Genomic DNA, 8850 nt, shown 5'->3' on the forward strand with positions numbered 1-8850 from the left:
TTCAGGCGTTTCTGTGCATGCGAGAACCCGAGCATAGCAGTCAGTAAAGTCGCGTAGGTAAAAAATGAACAAATTAAAAAACAAATGAATTAAATCACAGTGAGTTTGGCTGTAACGGTTCCACCTGCAGACAGAAGCTTGTGTTGCCTCCGAAACGTCGTGATTTAATTTAGGTTGTTTTTCATTTATTTTTTACCTACGTGACTTTACCGAAAAAACCCAAAGAGTTTGAATCCTTGCAGTCACGAAAACTTAAAATCTAGAATTCATCGCAGTCAGATTGTCACTTTGGTATAACGTCGCGTATCCACCCTGACCTATTAATCGCCCACACCTAGTACAGTATTCTGTACATGTTCACAATCCCAGCCTTTTCGCATTAAGCAACGTGGGAATTGATCTGGCGTAAATTCGCTCACTTCTAAAGCACAGTGAATAACTTTCAAAGGTTTGCACTGTATTTGTTTCCAGTAACCTATTTGTGCACGGTATGCGCAAAAGTCATGCTCGCTAGATGTTCACATATCTGACCTTTTCACATATAGGCCAACACTTCAGTCCCCAGCAAGTCAGATATGCGGCATTGTACTGCACTTTGATGCCTGTGCATTAAACGAACTTGCTTTGGATGATTTTCACGAGGTAATTCATTAACTTTTATTAGGTTTTTTTAGGACTACTTCCTAAAGCAACCCAACGGTCTGGGAAGGAGCAACTTAAACTGTAAAAAATGTGACACTTAAAGAAATTACACACGGTTGCAACTCTTCACAGAAGACAAAAAACGAAACATAAATGTTAAAATCTAGTCTTTACACTAGCTAACAGCGTAAAATATGCACGCACGCATGAAAAGAAGATTATAATCTCGGATAAGAGGTGAAACTAAGTAAGGTTTCTCTGCAGTAAATGTGCGTAAATTCAGTAGGGACAAGTGAATAAATGCATGGTGGGTTTTTTTTACTTTATCAGAGTCAAATCGCCACGACAATGAATGCGCTCATTCATTCGTGGCGCGGCGCTGTGGTGACGCAATCGACTTAACGGCAACGTAAATATGGCGATCGTGTGACTTCTCATCTCCATCTTCGCCCTCGTAATCTACCCCACGAGGACCGAGATGTTATAGCTAACAGGAGCCCGCGAGCCCCCGTCGTGCCATCGAGAAGGACTTTTATCTCTCGGCGTTCGACTGGAATTACATGCCGAGGAATAGGCAGCGCCGTTTAAAAGCCACGGCCAAAGGGATTGCACGGTCCGGAATTTATGAGTGGAATTCTACAGTTGTCAGGGGCCACACAAAAAATGTCCGTAATTTAGTTCGTCGCTTAGCACTTCCAGCAAACTTTAGAAATGGTGGACGCACGTTAAGGAGGGTGTTGAAACGCGAGCGTTGGTGCATTTCAGCCGCCAGGTGCTTCTCTTCCTCTTGCGAATGGCAATCTGGTCGAGGGCTAAATGCCAGTGTCGAGGTCTGCTAGCCACGAGAGAGCTTCAGACGACATTTATATTTACGGCGTTGTCACAGGGTGTCTTGACTCTTAAAATATGTCTTGACTTAAAGCTTTCGTCACTGCATGATTTCATATTCTTTGGGTCTTTCGGTAATAAAGCCACGTGGGCGATAACACTGGTCAACACACTTTTTCTGGCATAAGGTATTCCAACGGTTTAAATGTAATTTGGGGTGCTGATTCCTAATCTGGCATCAGTTTTTGTCTATCACATCAGGTTTTTGAGATATAAAATATTGCATTTTCAATAAAAACTGTATATTAAATAGATGTGGATATCTACATAAAATGATATTATAAACACACTATCCTAAAAATACAGCACCATATTTTAACACTAAAGCAGTCACTGACTCGCAACAACTTGCAATCATAAGTGACAGAGTTAATTTGGGGTAAAATCAATGAAAATGGGGTATGCCGATAGCATAAAATGAGATGTGATAGAGCAAATCTGGGAACAGATTTGGAATCAGCACCCTGAAATTAGTCTTGAACAGCTGCAAAAGTCCAGGCCAGAATTTTTTTTTTTTGTTGACCAGTGTAATTCTGCTCACCTGCAATCTGTCCGCACACACGGATAAGGATGTGCATTTGTAGTGGCGCTTTGTTTAAACGCCTCAGCAACTCAAGGCGCCTTACATCATCACACCTCGTCTCAAACATTCCAGACGCCCTGTTGTAGTGTAGTCAAGCGGTAGCTCAGTGGCAGCAGTCCCTGTGCGGCACAAGGTGTCCACAGCGCCGGCCTGAAAATGGCGATATTTCTACATGGTTTTCCACAGTAAAATAATTTGTCAGTAATCTTTAAAATTTGACAAATGTGGATCATAAAGCCAGCGCACATCGCCTACTTTTTCGACTAAAGTTATGGGATCTTTAACGTCCATCGTGTAGCAGAGAGCATGCACATTTGGTTAATACACCTGGAGGATATTAATCATATTAACCAAGGCAGCTATAGCCGCTAGGCTGGAACTGCAAACCTCTGCAACAAGCACAAACGGAGGAACACAGTTCAATAATCTCACGAACAAACTAGGTACTACCGAGTCACCGGTCTCACGTGCAAGACTCATCAGTTCCATGTCCATTGAGTGGAGCAACAGCTACGACTGGTGCTGTTAAGATTCCATCACTGTGGATGTTTTTTTATTTTACCAGGTAAGGCCCACTGAGCTGTATAGCTGTTTTTTCAGAAGTGACCTGGCCACAAATGATAGCTCAACGAAGTGGCTTATCACGTGGAAATTGATTGGAGCCAAATACTCTAAACGCATGAATCTAAATGTGGAGGGGGATAATGTGGATGGAAAACTCGGAGGATCCCGATAACACATAATGCACACGACCACTGGGAGAACATGCAAACTCCAAATAGACAGGCATCAGGGTCGGGATCGAACCAACAAACTTCCTGTATACCAGGAGTGGTATTTAACATCTCGCCACTTGATGATCAAAAATCATCTCGCCAGTTTATGATCAAAAATAATATTTAAAAAATCATTTCTATTAATGCAGAGAAGTTTTGGTTTTAAATATGCCATTGAGATTTACAGATTTAAGTTGGTTATGTCTTTTAAACTGTGAAACAGTATTTCTAACCTGCTTAACTACTCTGACCAATGCAGAATAGTTATAGGAGTAATATATTTGCATAGCACGTGCATGGTTGTACCAGCAAGAAGTACTGGCAAAAGTAAGACATGCATTCACAAACTTTTAAATAAGCGTACCGAGTGGAGTATCTAAAAAGGCCACGTTTTAACAGGTGGGTGAAAACCGTTATCTTCCATCGGCGAAAACTAAATATTAAAAGTAGGAGGCAGTATAACGAAAATAAACTGCACTTGAGTACGATGACTAACATATGTCCCAGGAAAGAGCCGTGACCTTTTGAACCTTTTATAGCTTCTCCAAAACTACTGTATACAAGTTGAACAAAATATATAAGTAACCCGTTGCGACCCACAATGCCACTCTTAACACGTATAATTGGCCATGAAATTTGAATTTCATGCCATAACGCTAACGGGGACGTAAGGAATTCAAAGAAAAGCGTGCCTTCATTTGGCCGCTATAACTTGACTAAACACACATAATGTTCAACATATGGACATTGAGTCTGACAAGCCTTTCAGCTGGGGCAACAGACTCTCCAAGTTGATTGGTGACCCACTGACCGGCACGGACACATGCAGATGTCATGACCCCCCCCCCCCCCCCGAAAACGTGGGCACGGCAAGTTTCCACAATAATGGTCATAATTGAGCTCCAAAATGTGAAATAACAAGCACGTGTGGATCATTTAAATATATACAATAGCGTAGAAGAACAAGCTCTCGCTGTTCTGATTCAGTTGCTGAAGGGGCTTGTTAATTCAAAACATTCATGAAGGGTTTTCACAGTTTAGCATGTTGTCTTGACATTGTTTTGTGGATATCGTCACATTATTTGAATGGAATTTATGTGGACTGGTCTGTGATTAAAAAGTGCGCAAACTATTGGGCAAGTCACGACAATGCTTAAACAATAACGATATTTCTCACAATGAAAATATGTTTGAATACTTAAAAGCTATACAATGATTTTAAATAGTCTTTGGGTGTTTCGGTAAAGCCACGTAGATAGAACAAATAATACAAAATAATAAAAATAGCAGCGCTCCCACCTTAGCAGCTCCCACCATATATTTGTTCCTGCCCCAGCAGTTATCCCGCTATATTTTTCACCTGATGACGATTGCTTGTGTTGCGATCGAAACGTCGTGATATTGTTATTATTTTCATTATTTGTTCCATCTACGTGGCTTTACCGAAAGACCCAAAGAATATTAATTCCTGCAGTCACCAAAGCTTTAAGTCAAGATTTAATTATTTGTAAATCCCATCCAAGAAGAGCACCAGATGTGACGAATATATACGCAATAGAAGCACGTGAATCAATATTAAATTATGAATGCAGTTTAATAGAGCTTCAAGCGGGGCATTGCACTCTAATTAATGAAACATTTTCTGAAGTAAAACCTGGGGAAAGTAACGGCGGGAGACCACCAACCACCCTTCCACAAACAGGAACAAACAGATTTGGATTTTAAGCTACGCTGACATACTCTGGACACCTGCTTCCTAATATAAGTTACATGCGCTAACAGTGGGGTTAGTCCACAGGGTGTTCCTGTGCCTAAATGTTTGATGTAAGCTAATTTTTCACTTCTTTTCACAACCTTGGAAAATACTCATTGGGCTTCCAAGCTGCCTCCAAGTGGGGCGAACCCTTTCAAGCGGTCTAAAGCCAAGGTCATTGTTGCTTTTGCCTTTAACTCTTACTGCTACGTTTAGTGTTTTAAAATGTCTTGCAATGACATTAAAATATCACGCTTCTGTATCAACGCTAGTTTATATTTCCTTACGAATTTATAAAAAACTAATATTTTTTGTAGATGTCCCACTCAAAGTTAACATTCTATGGCGTTCCCTTTGTACTCACCTACAAACGAGCAGTAGATACGTGGGTAGTTTAAACTTAAACTAATTTTCCTAGACCTGCCCGAGTTTGTTTATCACTTATCTCATACTCAGGATGCAATAAATACGTCTTTCACAGACAAGGCAGTAAAAATTGTTTCCCGTGAATGTATTCACTGTCAGGGAACTTCAAAGAACTAAGCCAATACATTTATAAAATGACAAGAGCTTCAAAATATTTAGACTTTTTTCACTTTTTGTTGTCATCATTTAAGACAAAAATCAATTCCGCCTTAACGTTGTAACTCCAGCTACCAGACTATAGCATGTGCAACAGATGTACGAATGTCTAAGCCTTTACTGTTTATTTATGCAGTTATCGGTTACTGGGTCACCTTTGGGTGGCTGGGTGGTCCAGAACTCAAGCTCCCTTGCTCCCAAGAATGTTGGGTTTACCGGTTCAATCTCAATATCAGTGTCACCAAGAAGCCCGCCCCCCCCCCCTCCATGTACAAAATAATATCTTACAAAGTGACTTTAACACGTAGGCGTTTTCAACCGATATTATCCATAAGAGGTTTTTGGATTAGATCGCGTAAATATAAATGTGTCGTTAAACCCGCCACCATCCGACACAGCCAATTGGTAAGGTTTGTCACTTAAGCAAAATATGCCAATTCGTTACTAGTTCAGCACACCGGTGTGTTGGAGAATAAACCCACAACATTTACAATTCGAGTACAACGTTTCGCCGGTGATTACAACCAGCCTCATCAGGCGACAGCCAGAGTTGATGAGAAATCCTCCTGTTTCGTTCTTAAATAGAGGGATAAATGTGATGTCGTCACTTGTGAGCCAATGTTTGTTGTAGTACAGAGTTAGACTGATGGCCTTAATCTAAGTTGTCTTGTGGTTGTTGTTGGTTGTTTGACTTGCATCCCACTGGGATTTTTGCACACAGCGTTGGTGTACGGTGATTTTTTTCTGCAATGTTTTGCTGTCTCTTTCTTGGATTTCTGTTTGCACTTAGTCACATATTCACTTTAAGATGTTTTTTGTTCATTTTGTTTGTTTTTTGTTTGTTGCGGTTGCACCCGATTCAAGAGCCGAATGGCTCACAGGGCTATACCTAATAAATGAACTTGAACTTGAATCGGGTGCGAAGACCAAAGGTGACTTGTGTAGGTTGTCGCGGTTGTGCTGTATAGCTCGCTGGCGTAATTTTGGGCTGTAACGGGTGTTGTTTGGCATGATGTCCGACATTTCGCTCCACATATCTGGGAGCTTTATCAGGAATATAATTCAAATACATAGTTCTTCAATGTGGTTTTTTTCTTGTATTCCTCGTTGTTCAGAAAGATTTCCAACGTTATTGGACAAGCTTCACATGCTGGAAGCTTACTCAGAAACGGAATTGTGTTCTTGCAGTGGACCGAAACATCAAACAAGATATGGTACAATCCCGAAAACAAATTGGGAGAGCTGCATTAAAGTGGTGGTTTACAGGACAATGCACTCAGATGAATGCAAATGAAAACACTTGCTCAAACTCGTTTACACACTATATAAATAAAACCTCACAAATTAGTTATTTTATATAATATGTGTGTATGTAAGTTGAACTTCTTTCACACCATACGTAGCCAACCGCGCCTATCAGAGATGATGGGAAGGATAACAAACACAAAAAACTGTTCTTAAGAAATGAGTTTTCCATCTAGATTTAAAAGTGCATCGCTCCAGTGGCTTCCTAATGTCGGAAGGAAGAGCGTTCCAGACAGCCGCAGAAGCGCATCTGGAAGCAGGCGACGGCAGTGAAAATGCTTCTATAGACACAAAGAATACCATTCGGATTTAAAATAATCTCAATACGACTGCATTTCAAGATCCTGCAGGAAGTTGGGGGTGTGGGGGGGGAGACGTGTGTATTGAGATTGAGATATCTTTTATTTTCAGAGAGGAGGCATTAAGTGGTGCTGTAGTACGGGGCAGAGCGGAAAATGAGAATACAGTCTGCTAAAGTGGAACAATTAAGGCACTTAATAGCGAGGGAGAAAGACGGAAGAAAAAATAAAGTCCTTGAGCCTGTACTTGAACAATGCAAGGGAATTAGTAGTATGAATGGCCGGAGGGAGGGAATTCCAAGTCACGAGGGCATCAGCAGAGAAGTAGTGACCTCCTCTTGAGTGGCAGTTGACTGGAGGCTTTTACAGAAAACCTTGGGTTGCTAGAGCAGAGAGCACGTGGAGTGGAGTCGACTGAGACGAGAGGGGAAGATGGAGGAAGAGAAGGTGAGTTTAATTAAAAGTAACTGCAGCATTCTTAACTGATTTCATACGAGTGTGATATACGAATTGAAATTATCATGCGGCTTGCAATTGTTGTCCCATATCATTGAGTCTGAACTTTTAATTCAGTCACTTTAATTAGAGTTTTAATTGAAAACGGAAAAATGCAATCTGTAAGTGCCACAAATTTACACGAAGAAAGTAAAGTAATTTAACCTCGAAAACAATAAAGCTTCCTCTTTATTTTCCCAACAAAGTCTTACTCACTCTCAGAATTCATTTGCAGGAGGGTCCTGCTTTGGGACCCAGTGGGACAAAGTTGAGTGCCGTGATTCCCGCCGACGCGTTGTGCCGTGGATTAAGAGACGAATTCGCCGCTCACAGAAGCGATCCCGAAATCCGCAACTTTTTTCGTAGACTTCAAGATCAACGGTCCCGTGAATTTTCGGAGGAGCCGCAAATCCGAGGGGCAATCTGCAGATTACGTGGTCGTGGAGGTTATTGGATCGCGGACTTTTGGAGTCCTGCTCTCTTAGGATGTTTAATGAGTGCGTGTTAAATGAGTGTAAATTTGAGTACCAGAAACAAAGTACCATCCATACGAAAGGATACATCAAAGCTCCGCACATATAGCATCCATTGTTGTATTACTATATCCCAAAGGTCGCAATCGGGTACCCGATACCCGTACCCTACCCGATACCCGGCTACCCTGGTGCGGCCGGGTACGGGTACGGGTAGGCCGTGAGTCACTGGTGAGTCACCGTTTGTCACTCATTTCACAACATCTTGTCTCTTCTCACAATTCAAGTTCCTAGAATCAACCCACCCGCGCCTGAAACATGGCTTCATCCCAGAGGTCGCAATCGGGTACCCATACCCGTACCCTACCCGATACCCGGCCGGGTACGGGTAGCTGGGTATCGGGTAGGGTACGGGTACCCGATTGCGAACCTGGTGCGGCCGGGTACGGGTACGGGTAAGGAATCAAAACCCGATTGCGACCTCTGCTATATCTTGACCAACTTCGCAGCCCAGGCAGTCTCCCATTCGAGTACTGGCATTAAAGTACGGTACCTGTTTAGACCTCTCAAGTGTGATCACATTCCATAACTGCACATCTCCTCATATTGACACGTATATGAATGGACATGCACACAACATTTAGTGTTCTATGTAAAGGAATAACAAGAAGAGAGATATAAATTCAACCCCAATACTGAAACAGCAAGTGGTACACTCTAACGAAGTAAAACAAATCCTCGTGACGACATTACCACCACGTTTGGTGATATTTAAATGTCTCAATTTCACTTTCAATAACAAGCATACCTCCGATTTAAAGCTTTCGTGACTGCAGGGATTCATATTCTTGGATCTTTCGGTAAAGTCACGTAGAAAGTAGTATGGTAGTAGGGTAGAAGCAGTTGTTTAGCGTCAATATGCTAAATTCCTCTGTTGATATGTAAACTCCTTTGTCAAGGCGCTCTGCTCCTCCCACCCAGCTTAAAATACGCTGCCAAGCTTAGCAGTGTTCATTGGGACGCTGTCTTTCCGACAGCTCTGTTCTTCACCTGA

The sequence above is a fragment of the Lethenteron reissneri genome, chromosome 30, assembly GCF_015708825.2.
Source record: "Lethenteron reissneri isolate LAM-NWPU_2019-01 chromosome 30, ASM1570882v1, whole genome shotgun sequence".
In the NCBI taxonomy this organism is placed as follows: domain Eukaryota; kingdom Metazoa; phylum Chordata; class Hyperoartia; order Petromyzontiformes; family Petromyzontidae; genus Lethenteron; species Lethenteron reissneri.